The 20,690-nt window shown below is 48.0% G+C and overlaps 4 non-coding genes across 4 annotated transcripts; all 4 read left to right on the top strand.

The window, feature by feature from the left end:
* The first annotated feature begins 380 nt into the window (after positions 1 to 380).
* TRNAV-AAC (transfer RNA valine (anticodon AAC)) lies at positions 381 to 453 on the top strand. The gene has a single exon. It is a non-coding gene; the product is annotated as a tRNA-Val (tRNA).
* A 1,853-nt stretch (positions 454 to 2,306) lies between these two features.
* Positions 2,307 to 2,379, top strand: TRNAV-UAC (transfer RNA valine (anticodon UAC)). Its single transcript has one exon. It is a non-coding gene; the product is annotated as a tRNA-Val (tRNA).
* An 8,151-nt stretch (positions 2,380 to 10,530) lies between these two features.
* On the top strand, positions 10,531 to 10,602 carry TRNAP-CGG (transfer RNA proline (anticodon CGG)). The gene has a single exon. It is a non-coding gene; the product is annotated as a tRNA-Pro (tRNA).
* Positions 10,603 to 17,688: 7,086 nt separating this feature from the next.
* TRNAP-CGG (transfer RNA proline (anticodon CGG)) lies at positions 17,689 to 17,760 on the top strand. The gene has a single exon. It is a non-coding gene; the product is annotated as a tRNA-Pro (tRNA).
* The last annotated feature ends 2,930 nt before the right edge of the window (positions 17,761 to 20,690 follow it).

The following is a 20,690-nucleotide window of genomic DNA, read 5'->3' as shown; positions in this document are numbered from 1 at the left end:
TTTTAGCAGAAAACACACAAATTTTACTCAAAATACACAAAGCTTGAAGATTCCTCATTCCACTCAAAGCATTGTTGTGCAAAATATTTTTAGCCTCAGGAGAAAAAAAGGATCACCATGCCTTGGCTTCCTTCCTGCTTGCTTTCAGTGTGCTCTGTGTGATGCTTTCACAGGCTCTGGTTTCAGGCATTTAGGCATCAGATATTTGTCTCTACCCGCAGCTGTGACTTTTCAGTACATCTGAGTGTACGCTTGCTGGCTGACAACGCTGCAATTTTCACACTTACTCCTCGCTTTGCGAGCAACTGCTGATCAAGTATAGAGGCAATCGGGCAAACATATGAGGGGAATTTTGCTCCTTCAGTCAAGTCTTCATGCTTGTTTCTGTAGTGTAGTGGTTATCACGTTCGCCTAACACGCGAAAGGTCCCCAGTTCGAGACCGGGCAGAAACAATGGGCAGTGTCTGCTTTTGTGTTTGCTCCCTAAAAGCTTAGTCTCACTCAGGGATGCCCTTTAAAAACTTGTGACCTGTGTAAAACTTGTATTACTATTGCAGGCCAGTAAAAAGTTATCTGCATCTTTGCGTAGTCGTGCATGTGCCTGGTTTCTTATTCTGTTTTTTACTTTTTTTTTTCTTGGCCATGTTATATAGTGGGGCCTTTAAACCTGTCACCTTGATAGCAACATTGCAAGCGGCAGCATCGACAAGTGCAGACTGAGGAGTCAGACCTAAACACAGACTCAGCTGTCAGGATTGCTGAGTGGTCTAAGGCGGCAGACTCAAGAGAGCTTGATCTTCAGTTAAGCTAAGCATCCTGGTTTGCTCATGTAGTTGTGGGTTCAAATCCCACTTCTGAAAGGTCTATTTTCTGCCCTTAAATTTTCCTCTGCTTGCACAGCCAGCTCCCCACAACACTATCTTTGCAAGCTGCTGTAGCATATGAAAAGAAATCCACCAACCCTCCGGCTGGGCCCTCAATCAGCATTCCATGTATTTCTGGAAGGGGCATCTCAGTCACGCCTTCTGTTAGAGCTGCACCTTATCACTGTAACTACCATGCTGGTTTCTACTTAAGCAGTTGATTCCATTGTTTGAAGTGAGGCTCTCCTGCCACTTTTGGGCAGAGAAGGCACTGCCCCTGCAACAACAACAGGCAGACAAGCTCAAACTGGGTTTCCTGGTTAGGTGGGCGGAGCAGAATGGCAATGGTCCCTCCTTGTGACTTGAAATTAACATGAAGAAGACAGAGAGGCAGCTGGGAGTAGGCAGTACCCATGCACCCCTGAACACTGTCTTGCGATTTTCACCCAATTCTGATATGAGTCGGGAGGAAAGGAGGTGATTTTCCTATCGAAGGCCATTCTGGGAATTCAGCCACCCCGCGTCTCCCAGGTGAGTGTTTCAGGCCTGTGAGGCACTCATATAAATCTCGCCTGATCGAGCACTGAGCGAGCAAGTGTGCTTGAATACAAGAGGCGTGCTCCTCTGGCTCAGGCGCAAGAGATGGCAGGCCCTTCAGTGCTTCTGGTCTGGAAGTCTACGGTGCAAGGGCCCAGGTCCTGCGGAGGCGTACAACTACCAGAAAGGGTCTGCTTTTCTCATCAGCGCCACAGTTCAGATTGCTAGCAGAGGGCTTCTTGACTACCTCTTGCCTTGCTAGAGGCAAAAAAAAAAACGCTTGGCACAAAACATCAATTGCTATGGCACGCTTAGAAGGAGAGTCTCCAAGTGGCCCTGCTTTTTCTCAAAGACACTTCAGAAGATGTTTGAAAGTTTTTTGCAGCAGCAGGCTCGTTGATCAAGGGGTATGATTGTCGCTTTGTGTGTGAGAGGTCCCGGGTTCAAATCCCGGACGAGCCCGTGCCTTCATAGGTTCGATCTGTTTTTAAACAGGAGTATTTCTGCTTTCCACTCTTGTAAGATGCCATGGTGGAATGCATTGCATGCTTTCTACTGGTGTCGAGGCAGTTCGGCATGATGAAGGAGGGCGGGATTTCTTTCTAACTGCTTTTTTGTGTTGGAGCAGCACTTCTCGTTGGAATATGAATTGCACAGTGCTTCTCCAAAGTAATTGCAGGGCTGGTTTTGAAATCACCTCTTGGAATAAAAGTGATCCCAGTTCCTTTCTTCCAAAGGAAGAGATCCTGTCAGAAAGGCTCAGCTTTGAGCGTCATGAATATTGTCCCTTAGTCCTTGCATTCCAGTCCAAAGCATAGCCACATAAAGAAAGCAGGTGTGTCTGTTTCCAGTGTAGTGGTTCCAGTCCAATGCATAGCCACATAAAGCAAAAAAGCAAGCATTTCTGTTTCTGTAGTGTAGTGGTTATCACGTTCGCCTTACACGTGAAAGGTCCCTGGTTCGAGTCTGGGCAGAAACAGCAAGTTGCTATGCTTTATCACATTATTTGCATTTACCACCTCACCTGACAGGTAAATTGAAATTAAAGAGGCTGTGTCTATCCCTCACCATCGTGAGGTACTACGCTCCAAGGGCATCGGTCTCAACTCACCAAGAGAAGACGATACACCTTGAGGCAGTCAGTTGCTCCCTTTTTGACCTTTCCATTGAAGCCTGGGCCTACTGTGGTCAAGCCAGCCAAGGAAGGAAGGTATGAGAGCGAAAATGGCTTTCCTACCTTCACCAAGAACATACACCTTGAGCAAAGAAAGGGCCAGACTTACAAGGCCCTATCGCCAACGGCACATCATCTTTAGTGACGCCCCGGTGGCACTATGTACTGTGCCGTATTTACAAGACGCCGTTCAACCACATTTTGTGGCTTAACACCACCTTGTAAATACGGCCCCTTCACACGCAGCCCTTTCCCTGGAAGGGGCGTGCAATGGGTGTTGCTCTGGGTGGGCCACTGCAACACCATAGCATTTTGATGCTGCTCCAGTTTTACGAGTTTTTGTAAATCTGTGGCAGCGCCAAAATCCAAGCGCCATACAATGGGTGTCGTTATAGTGGAGAAACGAGCAGAAATGTTTTCATTTCTCCTCATTTTTGCTCTTTCTATGTGTGCTGCACGAACATATCGCCACTGAAGATTTTTGTTGTGCAGGAAGGTGTGCCTTCTGAACAAAAACAATTTCCCCCTCAACGCAGCCATCCTTGTACCATGGCGCAAGGATGGCTGCGTTGGCGCTCGGCAGCTAATTTAGAGCTGCCGCAGAGGGAAGCACAGGGGTGCGCTGTATTCTACTAAATACGGCGCTTCCCTGCATTTTGAAAATGACTGAGTGCGAGGCTGCCAAATTTGGCAGAGTGTCTCACTCAGTCATCCTCTTGTAATTATGGGCCAAAAGGTCTAAAGGATAGAGGCTTTTTATGTCATGTTCGATGACGACCATGGAAATGACTCTAGTCATATTGCAGAAGAGAGAACCATGTGCATTTTCTTGCCTTGCTATGTATTCGCCCACTCTCTCGTTGGTGTCCGGGTCCAAATCCCCAACACACCCTTTTTAGCAGAAAACACACACATTTTACTCAAAATACACAAAGCTTGAAGATTCCTCATTCCACTCAAAGCATTGTTGTGCAAAATATTTTTAGCCTCAGGAGAAAAAAAGGATCACCATGCCTTGGCTTCCTTCCTGCTTGCTTTCAGTGTGCTCTGTGTGATGCTTTCACAGGCTCTGGTTTCAGGCATTTAGGCATCAGATATTTGTCTCTACCCGCAGCTGTGACTTTTCAGTACATCTGAGTGTACGCTTGCTGGCGGACAACGCTGCAATTTTCACACTTACTCCTCGCTTTGCGAGCAACTGCTGATCAAGTATAGAGGCATTCGGGCAAACATATGAGGGGAATTTTGCTTCTTCAATCAAGCCCTCATGCTTGTTTCTGTAGTGTAGTGGTTATCACGTTCGCCTAACACACGGTTCGAGACCGGGCAGAAACAATCGGCAGTGTCTGCTTTTGTGTTTGCTCCCTAAAAGCTTAGTCTCACTCAGGGATGGCCTTTAAAAACTTGTGACCTGTGTAAAACTTGTATTACTATTGAAGGCCGTTAAAAAGTTATCTGCATCTTTGCGTAGTCGTGCACGTGCCTGGTTTCTTATTCTGTTTTTTTCTTTTTTTTTTCTTGGCCATGTTATATTGTGGGGCCTTTAAACCTGTCACCTTGATAGCAACATTGCAAGCGGCAGCATCGACAAGTGCAGACTGAGGAGTCAGACCTAAACAAAGGCTCACCTGTCAGGATGGCCGAGTGGTCTAAGGCGGCAGACTCAAGAGAGCTTGATCTTCAGTTAAGCTAAGCATCCTGGTTTGCTCATGTAGTTGTGGGTTCAAATCCCACTTCTGATAGGTCTATTTTCTGCCCTTAAATATTCCTCTGCTTGCACAGCCAGCTCCCCACAACACTATCTTTGCAAGCTGCTGTAGCATATGAAAAGAAATCCACCAACCCTCCGGCTGGGCCCTCAATCAGCATTCCATGTATTTCTGGAAGGGGCATCTCAGTCACGCCTTCTGTTAGAGCTGCACTTTATGACAGTAACTACCATGCTGGTTTCTACTTAAGCAGTTGATTCTATCGTTTGAAGTGAGTCTCTCCTGCCACCTTTTGGGCAAAGAAGACACTGCCCCTGCAACAACACAGGCAGACAAGCTCAAACTGGGTTTCTTGGTTAGGTGGGCGGAGCATATTGGCAATGGTGCCTCCTCGTGACTTGCAATTTACATGAAGAAGACAGAGAGGCAGCTGGGAGTAGGCAGTACCCATGAACCCCTGAACACTGTCTTGCGACTTGCACATAATTCTGAAATGAGGCGGGGGAAAGGAGGTGATTTCCCCATCAAGGGCCATTCCGGGAAATCAGCCACCCCGCGTCTCCCAGGTGAGTGTTTCAGGCCTATGAGGCACTAGTATAAATCTCGCCTGATCGAGCCTGATTGAGCGAGCAAGTGTGCTTGAATCCAAGAGGCATGCTTCTCTGGCTCAAGAGCTAGCAGGCCCTTCAGTGCTTCTGGTCTGGAAGTCTAAGGTGCAAGGGTCCAGGACTTGCAGAGGGTTACAACTACCAGAAAGGGTCTGCTTTTCAAATCAGTGCCCTAGTTCAGCTCACTGGCACAGGGCATCTTGACTACCTCTTTCCTTGCTAGAGACAAACAAAAAATCCTTGACAGAAAACATCAATTGCTATGGCACGCTTAGAGAGAGAGCCTCCAAATGGCCCTGCTTTTCTGAAAGACGCTTCAGAAGATGTTTCAAATGCCTCTGCAGCAGCAGTCTAGTTGGTATAGGGGTATGATTCTCGCTTCGGGTGTGAGAGGACCTTGGTTCAAATCCCAGACAAACCCTTACCTTTATAGGTTCAGTCTGTGTTTTAAACAGGAGTATTTCTGCTTTTCACTCTTGTAAAATGTCATGTTGCAATGCAATACATGCTTTATACCTGCGTTGAGACGGTGCAGCATCATGAAGGTATGCGAGATTTCTTTGCAACTGCTTTTCTGTGCTGGAGCAGCAGTGCTCATAGGAACATTAAATGCACAGTGCTTCTCCATGGTAATTTCGGGTCCAGTTCTGAAATCACCTCTTGGAATGAAAGTGATGCCAGTTCCTTTCTTCCAAGGCAAGAGATCGTGTTCCGGAAGGCTCAGCTTTGAGCGTCATGAACATTGGCCCTCAGTCCTTGCATCCCAGTCCAATGCAGAGCCACATAAAGCAAGCAGGTGTGTCTGTTTCCATAGTGTGGTGGTTCCAGTACAATGCATAGCCACATGAAGCAAGCCAGCAAGTGTGTCTGTTTGTGTAGTGTAGTGGTTATCATGCGCACCTCACATGTGAAAGGTCCTTGGTTCAAAGCCAAGCAAAAACAGCAAGTCGCTGGGCTTTTTCCCAGTATTTGCATTTCCTGACTCAGTTGACAGGCAAGCTGAGATAAAAGAGACTGTGTCTATACCTCACCATCGTGAGGTACTACGCTCCTGGGGCATCTGTCACAGCTCACCAAGAGGAGTTGCGCCAGCTTACGTCAGTCAGTTGCTCACTGTTTGACCTTTGCATTGAAGCCTGAGCCTACCGCATTCAAGCTAGCCAAGGAAGGAAGGTATGAGAGCGAAAATAGCTTTCCTGCCCTCACCAAGAACACACACCTTGAGCAAATAAGGTGCCAGACTTACAAGGCCCAATCGCCACCGGAGCATCACTTTTAAGACGCCCCGGTGGCACTATGCACTGCGCGGTATTTACAAGATGGCATTCAGCCACTTTTTGTGGCTTAACACCACCTTGTAAATACGGCACCTTAGCACGCAGCGCTTTCCCTGGAAGGGGCGTGCAATGGGTGTTGCTGTGAGTGTGCCACAGCAACACCATAGCATTTTGATGCTGCTCCAGATTTAGGAGTTGTCGTAAATCTGCGTCAGCGCCAAAATCCAACGCCATCCCAGGGGTATCTTTAGAGTGGCGCACTGAGGAGAAATGTTTTCATTTCTCCTCGTTTTTTCTCTTTCTATGTGTGCTGCATTCTGTAGCACACATAGAAGTAAGAGCAAATCACCATTGAAGATTTTTCTTTTGGCCAGGAAGGTGTCCCTTCCTGCACAAAAACAATTTCCCCCTCAACGCAGTCATCCTTGTACCATGGTGCAAGAACGGCTGCGTTGGCGCTCAGCAGCTAATTTAGAGCTGGCGCAGGGGGAAGCACAGGGGTTCGCTGTATTCTACTAAATACGGCGCTTCCCTGCATTTTGAAAATGACGGAGCGTGGGGCTTGCAAATTTGGCACAGCGTCACGCTCAGTCATTTTCTTGTAAATCTGGGACAAAATGTCTAAAGGATAGAGGCTTTTTATGTCATGTCCGATGACGACCATGCAAATGACTCTAGTCATACTGCATAAGAGAGCACCATGTGGCATTTCTTGCTTTGGGATGTAGTCTCCCACTCTCTGCCACCAACCCTCGGAGCAGGGTGGGAGCCGTAGCACTTCTGTGCCCAGGCTCGTTGGTCTAGGGGTATGATTCTCGCTTCGGGTGCAGGAGGTCCTGGGTTCAAATCCCCGACAAACCCATTTTAGCGGAAAACAATCAAATCCTGCTCAAAATACACAACCCCTCAACATTTCTCATTCCACTCGAAGCATTGCTGCGCAAAACATATTTTTTGCCTCAGGCGAAAAATGGATTACAATGCCTTGGCTTTCTTCCTGCTTGCTCTCAGTGCGCCCTGTGTGATGATTTCACAGGCTTGCGTTCCTGGCATTTAGGCATCAGATATTTGTCTGTCTCTGCCCGCAGCTGTGACTTTTCAGGACGTCTGAGTGTATGCCTGCTGGCTGACACCGCTGCAATTTTCACACTTACCCCTCGCATTCTGAGCAACTGCTGATCAAGTATAGAGGAAATCGGGCAAACATATGAGGGGAACTGTGCTCCTTCAGTCAAGCCAGCAAGCTTGTTTCTGTAGTGTAGTGGTTATCACATTTGCCTCACACGCAAAAGGTCCCCCGGTTCGACACTGGGCAGCAGTAGCTTTTGTGTTTGCTCACTAAGACCTTAGTCTCTCTCAATGCACACTTAGACAGAAATGACCTTTAAAAACTTTTGACCTGTGTAAAATGTGCTTTACTATTGCAGGACGATAAAAAGTTATCTGCATCCCACGGTGGTCGTGCATGTGCCTTGTTTCTTGTTCTGTTTATTTTTTTTCTTGGCCATGTTATATTGTGGGGCCTTTAAAGCTGTGACTTTGATAGGAACATTGCAAGCGGCAGCATCAACAAGTGCAGACTGAAGAGTCAGACCTGCACAATGTTTTGGCTGTCAGGATGGCCGAGTGGTCTAAGGTGCCAGACTCAAGAGAGCTTGATCTTCAGAGAAGCTGAGCTTCTGGTCTCTTCATGGAGGCGTGGGTTCAAATCCCACTCCTAACAGGTGTGTTTTCTTCCCTTAAATCTTGCTCTGCTTGCACAGCCAGCTCCTCACACCACTATCTTTGGAAGCTGCTGTGGCATGTGAGGAGAAATCCACCAACCCATCGGCTGGGCCCTCAATCAAAATTCTGTGTATTACTGGAAGGGGCATCTCAGGCACACCTTCTGTTAGAGCTGCACTTTATGACAGTAACTACCATGATGGTTTCTACTTAAGCAGTTGATTCTATCGTATGAAGTGAGTCTCTCCTGCCACCTTTTGGGCAAAGAAGACACTGCCCCTGCAACAACACAGGCAGACAAGCTCAAACTGGGTTTCTTGGTTAGGTGGGCGGAGCATATTGGCAATGGTGCCTCTTCGTGACTTGCAATTTACATGAAGAAGACAGAGAGGCAGCTGGGAGTAGGCAGTACCCATGAACCCCTGAACACTGTCTTGCGACTTGCACACAATTCTGAAATGAGGCGGGGGAAAGGAGGTGATTTCCCCATCAAGGGCCATTCCGGGAAATCAGCCACCCCGCGTCTCCCAGGTGAGTGTTTCAGGCCTATGAGCCACTACTATAAATCTTGCCTGATCGAGCCTGAGTGAGCAAGTGTGCTTGAATCCAAGAGGCATGCTTCTCTGGCTCAAGAGCTAGCAAGCCCTTCAGTGCTTCTGGTCTGGAAGTCTAAGGTGCTAGGGTCCAGGACTTGCAGAGGGTTACAACTACCAGAAAGGGTCTGCTTTTCACATCAGTGCCCTAGTTCAGCTCACTGGCACAGGGCATCTTGACTACCTCTTTCCTTGCTAGAGACAAACAAAAAATCCTTGGCAGAAAACATCAATTGCTATGGCACGCTTAGAGAGAGAGCCTACAAATGGCCCTGCTTTTCTGAAAGACGCTTCAGAAGATGTTTCAAATGCCTCTGCAGCAGCAGTCTAGTTGGTATAGGGGTATGATTCTCGCTTCGGGTGTGAGAGAACCTTGGTTCAAATCCCAGACAAACCCTTACCTTTATAGGTTCAGTCTGTGTTTTAAACAGGAGTATTTCTGCTTTTCACTCTTGTATGATGTCATGTTGCAATGCAATACATGCTTTATACCTGCGTTGAGACGGTTCAGCATCATGAAGGTATGCAAGATTTCTTTGCAACTGCTTTTCTGTGCTGGAGCAGCAGTGCTCATAGGAACATTAAATGCACAGTGCTTCTCCATGGTAATTTCGGGTCCAGTTCTGAAATCACCTCTTGGAATGAAAGTGATGCCAGTTCCTTTCTTCCAAGGCAAGAGATCGTGTTCCGGAAGGCTCAGCTTTGAGCGTCATGAACATTGGCCCTCAGTCCTTGCATCCCAGTCCAATGCAGAGCCACATAAAGCAAGCAGGTGTGTCTGTTTCCATAGTGTGGTGGTTCCAGTACAATGCATAGCCACATGAAGCAAACCGGCAAGTGTGTCTGTTTGTGTAGTGTAGTGGTTATCATGCGCACCTCACATGCAAAAGGTCCCTGGTTCGAAGCCATGCAAAAACAGCAAGTCGCTAGGCTTTTTCCCAGTATTTGCATTTCCTGACTCAGCTGACAGGCAAGCTGAGATAAAAGAGACTGTGTCTATCCCTCACCATCGTGAGGTACTACGCTCCTGGGGCATCTGTCACAGCTCACCAAGAGGAGTTGCGCCAGCTTACGTCAGTCAGTTGCTCACTGTTTGACCTTTGCATTGAAGCCTGAGCCTACCGCATTCAAGCCAGCCAAGGAAGGAAGGTATGAGAGCGAAAATAGCTTTCCTGCCCTCACCAAGAACACACACCTTGAGCAAATAAGGTGCCAGACTTACAAGGCCCAATCGCCAACAGAGCATCACTTTTAGTGACGCCCCGGTGGCACTATGCACTGCGCGGTATTTACAAGATGGCGTTCAGCCACTTTTTGTGGCTTAACACCACCTTGTAAATACGGCACCTTAGCATGCAGCGCTTTCCCTGGAAGGGGCGTGCAATGGGTGTTGCTGTGAGTGTGCCACAGCAACACCATAGCATTTTGATGGTGCTCCAGATTTAGGAGTTGTCGTAAATCTGCGTCAGCGCCAAAATCCAACGCCATCCCAGGGGTATCGTTAGAGTGGCGCACTGAGGAGAAATGTTTTCATTTCTCCTCGTTTTTTTCTCTTTCTATGTGTGCTGCATTCTGCAGCACACATAGAAGTAAGAGCAAATCACCATTGAAGATTTTTCTTTTGGCCAGGAAGGTGTCCCTTCCTGCACAAAAACAATTTCCCCCTCAACGCAGTCATCCTTGTACCATGGTGCAAGAACGGCTGTGTTGGTGCTCAGCAGCTAATTTAGAGCTGGCGCAGGGGGAAGCACAGGGGTGCGCTGTATTCTACTAAATACGGCGCTTCCCTGCATTTTGAAAATGACGGAGCGTGGGGCTTGCTAATTTGGCACAGCGTCGCGCTCAGTCATTTTCTTGTAAATCTGGGACAAAATGCCTAAAGGATAGAGGCTTTTTATGTCATGTTCGATGACGACCATGCAAATGACTCTAGTCATACTGCAGAAGAGAGCACCATGTGGCGTTTCTTGCTTTGGGATGTAGTCTCCCACTCTCTGCCACCAACCCTCGGAGCAGGGTGGGAGCCGTGGCGCTTTTGTGACCAGGCTTGTTGGTCTAGGGGTATGATTCTCGCTTCGGGTGCGAGAGGTCCCGGGTTCAAATCCCGGACAAGCCCATTTTAGCGGGAAAACAATAAAATCCTGCTCAAAATACACAACCCCTCAACATTTCTCATTCCACTCGAAGCATTGTTGCGCAAAACATTTTTTTTGCCTCAGGCGAAAAATGGATTACAATGCCTTGGCTTCCTTCCTGCTTGCTCTCAGTGCGCCCTGTGTGATGATTTCACAGGCTTGCGTTCCTGGCATTTAGGCATCAGATATTTGTCTGTCTCTGCCCGCAGCTGTGACTTTTCAGGACGTCTGAGTGTATGCATGCTGGCTGACACCGCTGCAATTTTCACACTTACCCCTCGCATTCTGAGCAACTGCTGATCAAGTATAGAGGAAATCGGGCAAACATATGAGGGGAACTGTGCTCCTTCAGTCAAGCCAGCAAGCTTCTTTCTGTAGTGTAGTGGTTATCACATTTGCCTCACACGCAAAAGGTCCCCAGTTCGACACTGGGCAGCAGTAGCTTTTGTGTTTGCTCACTAAAACCTCAGTCTCTCTCAATGCACACTTAGACAGAAATGACCTTTAAAAACTTGTGACCTGTGTAAAATGTGCTTTACTATTGCAGGACGATAAAAAGTTATCTGCATCCCTCGGTGGTCGTGCATGTGCCTTGTTTCTTGTTCTGTTTTTTTTTTTTTTCTTGGCCATGTTATATTGTGGGGCCTTTAAAGCTGTGACTTTGATAGGAACATTGCAAGCGGCAGCATCAACAAGTGCAGACTGAAGAGTCAGACCTGCACAATGTTTTGACTGTCAGGATGGCCGAGTGGTCTAAGGTGCCAGAGTCAAGAGAGCTTGATCTTCAGTGAAGCTGAGCCTTCTGGTCTCTTCATGGAGGCGTGGATTCAAATCCCACTCCTAACAGGTGTGTTTTCTTCCCTTAAATCTTGCTCTGCTTGCACAGCCAACTCCTCACACCACTATCTTTGGAAGCTGCTGTGGCATGTGAGGAGAAATCCACCAACCCATCGGCTGGGCCCTCAATCAAAATTCTGTGTATTACTGGAAGGGGCATCTCAGGCACACCTTCTGTTAGAGCTGCACTTTATGACAGTAACTACCATGCTGGTTTCTACTTAAGCAGTTGAATCTATCGTTTGAAGTGAGTCTCTCCTGCCACCTTTTGGGCAAAGAAGACACTGCCTCTGCAACAACACAGGCAGACAAGCTCAAACTGGGTTTCTTGGTTAGGTGGGCGGAGCATATTGTCAATGGTGCCTCCTCGTGACTTGCAATTTACATGAAGAAGACAGAGAGGCAGCTGGGAGTAGGCAGTACCCATGAACCCCTGAACACTGTCTTGCGACTTGCACACAATTCTGAAATGAGGCGGGGGAAAGGAGGTGATTTCCCCATCAAGGGCCATTCCGGGAAATCAGCCACCCCGCGTCTCCCAGGTGAGTGTTTCATGCCTCTGAGCCACTACTATAAATCTCGCCTGATCGAGCGCTGAGCAAGCAAGTGTGCTTGAATCCAAGAGGCATGCTTCTCTGGCTCAAGAGCTAGCAGGCCCTTCAGTGCTTCTGGTCTGGAAGTCTAAGGTGCAAGGGTCCAGGACTGGCAGAGGGTTACAACTACCAGAAAGGGTCTGCTTTTCACATCAGTGCCCTAGTTCAGCTCACTGGCACAGGGCATCTTGACTACCTCTTTCCTTGCTAGAGACAAACAAAAAATCCTTGACAGAAAACATCAATTGCTATGGCACGCTTAGAGAGAGAGCCTCCGAATGGCCCTGCTTTTCTGAAAGATGCTTCAGAAGATGTTTCAAATGCCTCTCCAGCAGCAGTCTAGTTGGTATAGGGGTATGATTCTCGCTTCGGGTGTGAGAGGACCTTGGTTCAAATCCCAGACAAACCCTTACCTTTATAGGTTCAGTCTGTGTTTTAAACAGGTGTATTTCTGCTTTTCACTCTTGTAAGTTGTCATGTTGCAATGCAATACATGCTTTATACCTGCGTTGAGATGGTTCAGCATCATGAAGGTATGCGAGATTTCTTTGCAACTGCTTTTCTGTGCTGGAGCAGCAGTGCTCATAGGAACATTAAATGCACAGTGCTTCTCCATGGTAATTTCGGGTCCAGTTCTGAAATCACCTCTTGGAATGAAAGTGATGCCAGTTCCTTTCTTCCAAGGCAAGAGATCGTGTTCCGGAAGGCTCAGCTTTGAGCGTCATGAACATTGGCCCTCAGTCCTTGCATCCCAGTCCAATGCAGAGCCACATAAAGCAAGCAGGTGTGTCTGTTTCCATAGTGTGGTGGTTCCAGTACAATGCATAGCCACATGAAGCAAGCCGGAAAGTGTGTCTGTTTGTGTAGTGTAGTGGTTATCATGCGCACCTCACATGCGAAAGGTCCCTGGTTCGAAGCCAAGCAAAAACAGCAAGTCGCTGGGCTTTTTCCCAGTATTTGCATTTCCTGACTCAGCTGACAGGCAAGCTGCGATAAAAGAGACTGTGTCTATCCCTCACCATCGTGAGGTACTACGCTCCTGGGGCATCTGTCACAGCTCACCAAGAGGAGTTGCGCCAGCTTACGTCAGTCAGTTGCTCACTGTTTGACCTTTGCATTGAAGCCTGAGCCTACCGCATTCAAGCCAGCCAAGGAAGGAAGGTATGAGAGCGAAAAAAGCTTTCCTGCCCTCACCAAGAACACACACCTTGAGCAAATAAGGTGCCAGACTTACAAGGCCCAATCGCCAACGGAGCATCACTTTTAGTGACGCCCCGGTGGCACTATGCACTGCGCGGTATTTACAAGATGGCGTTCAGCCACTTTTTGTGGCTTAACACCTCCTTGTAAATACGGCACCTTAGCACGCAGCGCTTTCGCTGGAAGGGGCGAGCAATGGGTGTTGCTGTGAGTGTGCCACAGCAACACCATAGCATTTTGATGCTGCTCCAGATTTAGGAGTTGTCGTAAATCTGCGTCAGCGCCAAAATCCAACGCCATCCCAGGGGTATCGTTAGAGTGGTGCACTGAGGAGAAATGTTTTCATTTCTCCTCGTTTTTTCTCTTTCTATGTGTGCTGCATTCTGCAGCACACATAGAGGTAAGAGCAAATCACCATTGAAGATTTTTCTTTTGGCCAGGAAGGTGTCCCTTCCTGCACAAAAACAATTTCCCCCTCAACGCATCATCCTTGTACGATGGTGCAAGAACGGCTGCATTGGCGCTCAGCAGTTAATTTAGAGCTGGCGCAGAGGGAAACACAGGGGTGCGCTGTATTCTACTAAATACAGCGCTTCCCTGCATTTTGAAAATGACGGAGCGTGGGGCTTGCAAATTTGGCACAGCATCGCGCTCAGTCATTTTCTTGTAAATCTGGGACAAAATGTCTAAAGGATAGAGGCTTTTTATGTCATGTTCGATGACGACCATGCAAATGACTCTAGTCATACTGCAGAAGAGAGCACCATGTGGCGTTTCTTGCTTTGGGATGTAGTCTCCCACTCTCTGCCACCAACCCTCGGGGCAGGGTGGGAGCCATAGCGTTTCTGTGCCCAGGCTCGTTGGTCTAGGGGTATGATTCTTGCTTTGGGTGCGAGAGGTCCCGGGTTCAAATCCCAGACGAGCCCATTTTAGCGGAAAACAATCAAATCCTGCTCAAAATACACAACCCCTCAACATTTCTCATTCCACTCGAAGCATTGTTGCGCAAAACATATTTTTTGCCTCAGGCGAAAAATGGATTACAATGCCTTGGCTTCCTTCCTGCTTGCTCTCAGTGCGCCCTGTGTGATGATTTCACAGGCTTGCGTTCCTGGCATTTAGGCATCAGATATTTGTCTGTCTCTGCCCGCAGCTGTGACTTTTCAGGACGTCTGAGTGTATGCATGCTGGCTGACACCGCTGCAATTTTCACACTTACCCCTCGCATTCTGAGCAACTGCTGATCAAGTATAGAGGAAATCGGGCAAACATATGAGGGGAACTGTGCTCCTTTAGTCAAGCCAGCAAGCTTGTTTCTGTAGTGTAGTGGTTATCACATTTGCCTCACACGCAAAAGGTCCCCGGTTCGACACTGGGCAGCAGTAGCTTTTGTGTTTGCTCACTAAAACCTCAGTCTCTCTCAATGCACACTTAGACAGAAATGACCTTTAAAAACTTGTGACCTGTGTAAAATGTGCTTTACTATTGCAGGACGATAAAAAGTTATCTGCATCCCTCGGTGGTCGTGCATGTGCCTTGTTTCTTGTTCTGTTTTTTTTTTTTTCTTGGCCATGTTATATTGTGGGGCCTTTAAAGCTGTGACTTTGATAGGAACATTGCAAGCGGCAGCATCAACAAGTGCAGACTGAAGAGTCAGACCTGCACAATGTTTTGGCTGTCAGGATGGCCGAGTGGTCTAAGGTGCCAGACTCAAGAGAGCTTGATCTTCAGTGAAGCTGAGCCTTCTGGTCTCTTCATGGAGGCGTGGGTTCAAATCCCACTCCTAACAGGTGTGTTTTCTTCCCTTAAATCTTGCTCTGCTTGCACAGCCAGCTCCTCACACCACTATCTTTGGAAGCTGCTGTGGCATGTGAGGAGAAATCCACCAACCCATTGGCTGGGCCCTCAATCAAAATTCTGTGTATTACTGGAAGGGGCATCTCAGGCACACCTTCTGTTAGAGCTGCACTTTATGACAGTAACTACCATGCTGGTTTCTACTTAAGCAGTTGATTCTATCGTTTTAAGTGAGTCTCTCCTGCCACCTTTTGGGCAAAGAAGACACTGCCCCTGCAACAACACAGGCAGACAAGCTCAAACTGGGTTTCTTGGTTAGGTGGGCGGAGCATATTGGCAATGGTGCCTCCTCGTGACTTGCAATTTACATGAAGAAGACAGAGAGGCAGCTGGGAGTAGGCAGTACCCATGAACCCCTGAACACTGTCTTGCGACTTGCACACAATTCTGAAATGAGGCGGGGGAAAGGAGGTGATTTCCCCATCAAGGGCCATTCCGGGAAATCAGCCACCCCGCGTCTCCCAGGTGAGTGTTTCAGGCCTATGAGCCACTACTATAAATCTCGCCTGATCGAGACTGATTGAGCGCTGAGCAAGCAAGTGTGCTTGAATCCAAGAGGCATGCTTCTCTGGCTCAAGAGCTAGCAGGCCCTTCAGTGCTTCTGGTCTGGAAGTCTAAGGTGCAAGGGTCCAGGACTTGCAGAGGGTTACAACTACCAGAAAGGGTCTGCTTTTCACATCAGTGCCCTAGTTCAGCTCACTGGCACAGGGCATCTTGACTACCTCTTTCCTTGCTAGAGACAAACAAAAAACCCTTGACAGAAAACATCAATTGCTATGGCACGCTTAGAGAGAGAGCCTCCGAATGGCCCTGCTTTTCTGAAAGACGCTTCAGAAGATGTTTCAAATGCCTCTCCAGCAGCAGTCTAGTTGGTATAGGGGTATGATTCTCGCTTCGGGTGTAAGAGGACCTTGGTTCAAATCCCAGACAAACCCTTACCTTTATAGGTTCAGTCTGTGTTTTAAACAGGTGTATTTCTGCTTTTCACTCTTGTAAGTTGTCATGTTGCAATGCAATACATGCTTTATACCTGCGTTGAGATGGTTCAGCATCATGAAGGTATGCAAGATTTCTTTGCAACTGCTTTTCTGTGCTGGAGCAGCAGTGCTCATAGGAACATTAAATGCACAGTGCTTCTCCATGGTAATTTCGGGTCCAGTTCTGAAATCACCTCTTGGAATGAAAGTGATGCCAGTTCCTTTCTTCCAAGGCAAGAGATCGTGTTCCGGAAGGCTCAGCTTTGAGCGTCATGAACATTGGCCCTCAGTCCTTGCATCCCAGTCCAATGCAGAGCCACATAAAGCAAGCAGGTGTGTCAGTTTCCATAGTGTGGTGGTTCCAGTACAATGCATAGCCACATGAAGCAAGCCGGCAAGTGTGTCTGTTTGTGTAGTGTAGTGGTTATCATGCGCACCTCACATGCGAAAGGTCCCTGGTTCGAAGCCAAGCAAAAACAGCAAGTCGCTGGGCTTTTTCCCAGTATTTGCATTTCCTGACTCAGCTGACAGGCAAGCTGCGATAAAAGAGACTGTGTCTATCCCTCACCATCGTGAGGTACTACGCTCCTGGGGCATCTGTCACAGCTCACCAAGAGGAGTTGCGCCAGCTTACGTCAGTCAGTTGCTCACTGTTTGACCTTTGCATTGAAGCCTGAGCCTACCGCATTCAAGCCAGCCAAGGAAGGAAGGTATAAGAGCGAAAAAAGCTTTCCTGCCCTCACCAAGAACACACACCTTGAGCAAATAAGGTGCCAGACTTACAAGGCCCAATCGCCAACGGAGCATCACTTTTAGTGACGCCCCGGTGGCACTATGCACTGCGCGGTATTTACAAGATGGCGTTCAGCCACTTTTTGTGGCTTAACACCTCCTTGTAAATACGGCACCTTAGCACGCAGCGCTTTCCCTGGAAGGGGCGAGCAATGGGTGTTGCTGTGAGTGTGCCACAGCAACACCATAGCATTTTGATGCTGCTCCAGATTTAGGAGTTGTCGTAAATCTGCGTCAGCGCCAAAATCCAACGCCATCCCAGGGGTATCGTTAGAGTGGTGCACTGAGGAGAAATGTTTTCATTTCTCCTCGTTTTTTCTCTTTCTAAGTGTGCTGCATTCTGCAGCACACATAGAGGTAAGAGCAAATCACCATTGAAGATTTTTCTTTTGGCCAGGAAGGTGTCCCTTCCTGCACAAAAACAATTTCCCCCTCATCGCATCATCCTTGTACCATGGTGCAAGAACGGCTGCGTTGGCGCTCAGCAGTTAATTTAGAGCTGGCGCAGAGGGAAGCACAGGGGTGCGCTGTATTCTACTAAATACAGCGCTTCCCTGCATTTTGAAAATGACGGAGCGTGGGGCTTGCAAATTTGGCACAGCATCGCGCTCAGTCATTTTCTTGTAAATCTGGGACAAAATGTCTAAAGGATAGAGGCTTTTTATGTCATGTTCGATGACGACCATGCAAATGACTCTAGTCATACTGCAGAAGAGAGCACCATGTGGCGTTTCTTGCTTTGGGATGTAGTCTCCCACTCTCTGCCACCAACCCTCGGGGCAGGGTGGGAGCCGTAGCGTTTCTGTGCCCAGGCTCGTTGGTCTAGGGGTATGATTCTTGCTTCGGGTGCGAGAGGTCCCGGGTTCAAATCCCAGACGAGCCCATTTTAGCGGAAAACAATCAAATCCTGCTCAAAATACACAACCCCTCAACATTTCTCATTCCACTCGAAGCATTGTTGCGCAAAACATATTTTTTGCCTCAGGCGAAAAATGGATTACAATGCCTTGGCTTCCTTCCTGCTTGCTCTCAGTGCGCCCTGTGTGATGATTTCACAGGCTTGCGTTCCTGGCATTTAGGCATCAGATATTTGTCTGTCTCTGCCCGCAGCTGTGACTTTTCAGGACGTCTGAGTGTATGCATGCTGGCTGACACCGCTGCAATTTTCACACTTACCCCTCGCATTCTGAGCAACTGCTGATCAAGTATAGAGGAAATCGGGCAAACATATGAGGGGAACTGTGCTCCTTTAGTCAAGCCAGCAAGCTTGTTTCTGTAGTGTAGTGGTTATCACATTTGCCTCACACGCAAAAGGTCCCCGGTTCGACACTGGGCAGCAGTAGCTTTTGTGTTTGCTCACTAAAACCTCAGTCTCTCTCAATGCACACTTAGACAGAAATGACCTTTAAAAACTTGTGACCTGTGTAAAATGTGCTTTACTATTGCAGGACGATAAAAAGTTATCTGCATCCCTCGGTGGTCGTGCATGTGCCTTGTTTCTTGTTCTGTTTTTTTTTTTTTTCTTGGCCATGTTATATTGTGGGGCCTTTAAAGCTGTGACTTTGATAGGAACATTGCAAGCGGCAGCATCAACAAGTGCAGACTGAAGAGTCAGACCTGCACAATGTTTTGGCTGTCAGGATGGCCGAGTGGTCTAAGGTGCCAGACTCAAGAGAGCTTGATCTTCAGTGAAGCTGAGCCTTCTGGTCTCTTCATGGAGGCGTGGGTTCAAATCCCACTCCTAACAGGTGTGTTTTCTTCCCTTAAATCTTGCTCTGCTTGCACAGCCAGCTCCTCACACCACTATCTTTGGAAGCTGCTGTGGCATGTGAGGAGAAATCCACCAACCCATCGGCTGGGCCCTCAATCAAAATTCTGTGTATTACTGGAAGGGGCATCTCAGGCACACCTTCTGTTAGAGCTGCACTTTATGACAGTAACTACCATGCTGGTTTCTACTTAAGCAGTTGATTCTATCGTTTGAAGTGAGTCTCTCCTGCCACCTTTTGGGCAAAGAAGACACTGCCCCTGCAACAAAACAGGCAGACAAGCTCAAACTGGGTTTCTTGGTTAGGTGGGCGGAGCATATTGGCAATGGTGCCTCCTCGTGACTTGCAATTTACATGAAGAAGACAGAGAGGCAGCTGGGAGTAGGCAGTACCCATGAACCCCTGAACACTGTCTTGCGACTTGCACACAATTCTGAAATGAGGCGGGGGAAAGGAGGTGATTTCCCCATCAAGGGCCATTCCGGGAAATCAGCCACCCCGCGTCTCCCAGGTGAGTGTTTCAGGCCTATGAGCCACTACTATAAATCTCGCCTGATCGAGCGCTGAGCGAGTAAGTGTGCTTGAATCCAAGAGGCATGCTTCTCTGGCTCAAGAGCTAGCAGGCCCTTCAGTGCTTCTGGTCTGGAAGTCTAAGGTGCAAGGGTCCAGGACTTGCAGAGGGTTACAACTACCAGAAAGGGTCTGCTTTTCACATCAGTGCACTAGTTCAGCTCACTGGAACAGGGCATCTTGACTACCCCTTTCCTTGCTAGAGACAAACAAAAAATCCTTGACAGAAAACATCAATTGCTATGGCACGCTTAGAGAGAGAGCCTCCGAATGGCCCTGCTTTTCTGAAAGACGCTTCAGAAGATGTTTCAAATGCCTCTGCAGCAGCAGTCTAGTTGGTATAGGGGTATGATTCTCGCTTCGGGTGTGAGAGGACCTTGGTTCAAATACCAGACAAACCCTTACCTTTATAGGTTCAGTCTGTGTTTTAAACAGGAGTATTTCTGCTTTTCACTCTTGTAAGTTGTCATGTTGCAATGCAATACATGCTTTATACCTGCGTTGAGACGGTTCAGCATCATGAAGGTATGCGAGATTTCTTTGCAACTGCTTTTCTGTGCTGGAGCAGCAGTGCTCATAGGAACATTAAATGCACAGTGCTTCTCCATGGTAATTTCGGGTCCAGTTCTGAAATCACCTCTTGGAATGAAAGTGATGCCAGTTCCTTTCTTCCAAGGCAAGAGATCGTGTTCCGGAAGGCTCAGCTTTGAGCGTCATGAACATTGGCCCTCAGTCCTTGCATCCCAGTCCAATGCAGAGCCACATAAAGCAAGCAGGTGTGTCTGTTTCCATAGTGTGGTGGTTCCAGTACAATGCATAGCCACATGAAGCAAGCCGGCAAGTGTGTCTGTTTGTGTAGTGTAGTGGTTATCATGCGCACCTCACATGCGAAAGGTCCCTGGTTCGAAGCCAAGCAAAAACAGCAAGTCGCTGGGCTTTTTCCCAGTATTTGCATTTCCTGACTCAGCTGACAGGCAAGCTGAGATAAAAGAGACTGTGTCTATCCCTCACCATCGTGAGGTACTACGCTCCTGGGGCATCTGTCACAGCTCACCAAGAGGAGTTGCGCCAGCTTACGTCAGTCAGTTGCTCACTGTTTGACCTTTGCATTGAAGCCTGAGACTACCGCATTCAAGCCAGCCAAGGAAGGAAGGTATGAGAGCGAAAAAAGCTTTCCTGCCCTCACCAAGAACACACACCTTGAGCAAATAAGGTGCCAGACTTACAAGGCCCAATCGCCAACGGAGCATCACTTTTAGTGACGCCCCGGTGGCACTATGCACTGCGCGGTATTTACAAGATGGCGTTCAGTCACTTTTTGTGGCTTAACACCACCTTGTAAATACGGCACCTTAGCACGCAGCGCTTTCCCTAGAAGGGGCGTGCAATGGGTGTTGCTGTGAGTGTGCCACAGCAACACCATAGCATTTTGATGCTGCTCCAGATTTAGGAGTTGTCGTAAATCTGCGTCAGC

The sequence above is a fragment of the Pleurodeles waltl genome, unplaced genomic scaffold, assembly GCF_031143425.1.
Source record: "Pleurodeles waltl isolate 20211129_DDA unplaced genomic scaffold, aPleWal1.hap1.20221129 scaffold_72, whole genome shotgun sequence".
Lineage (NCBI taxonomy): Eukaryota > Metazoa > Chordata > Amphibia > Caudata > Salamandridae > Pleurodeles > Pleurodeles waltl.
The sequence above is the reverse complement of the archived record's forward strand: the minus strand, read 5'-3'. Positions and strand labels throughout refer to the sequence as shown.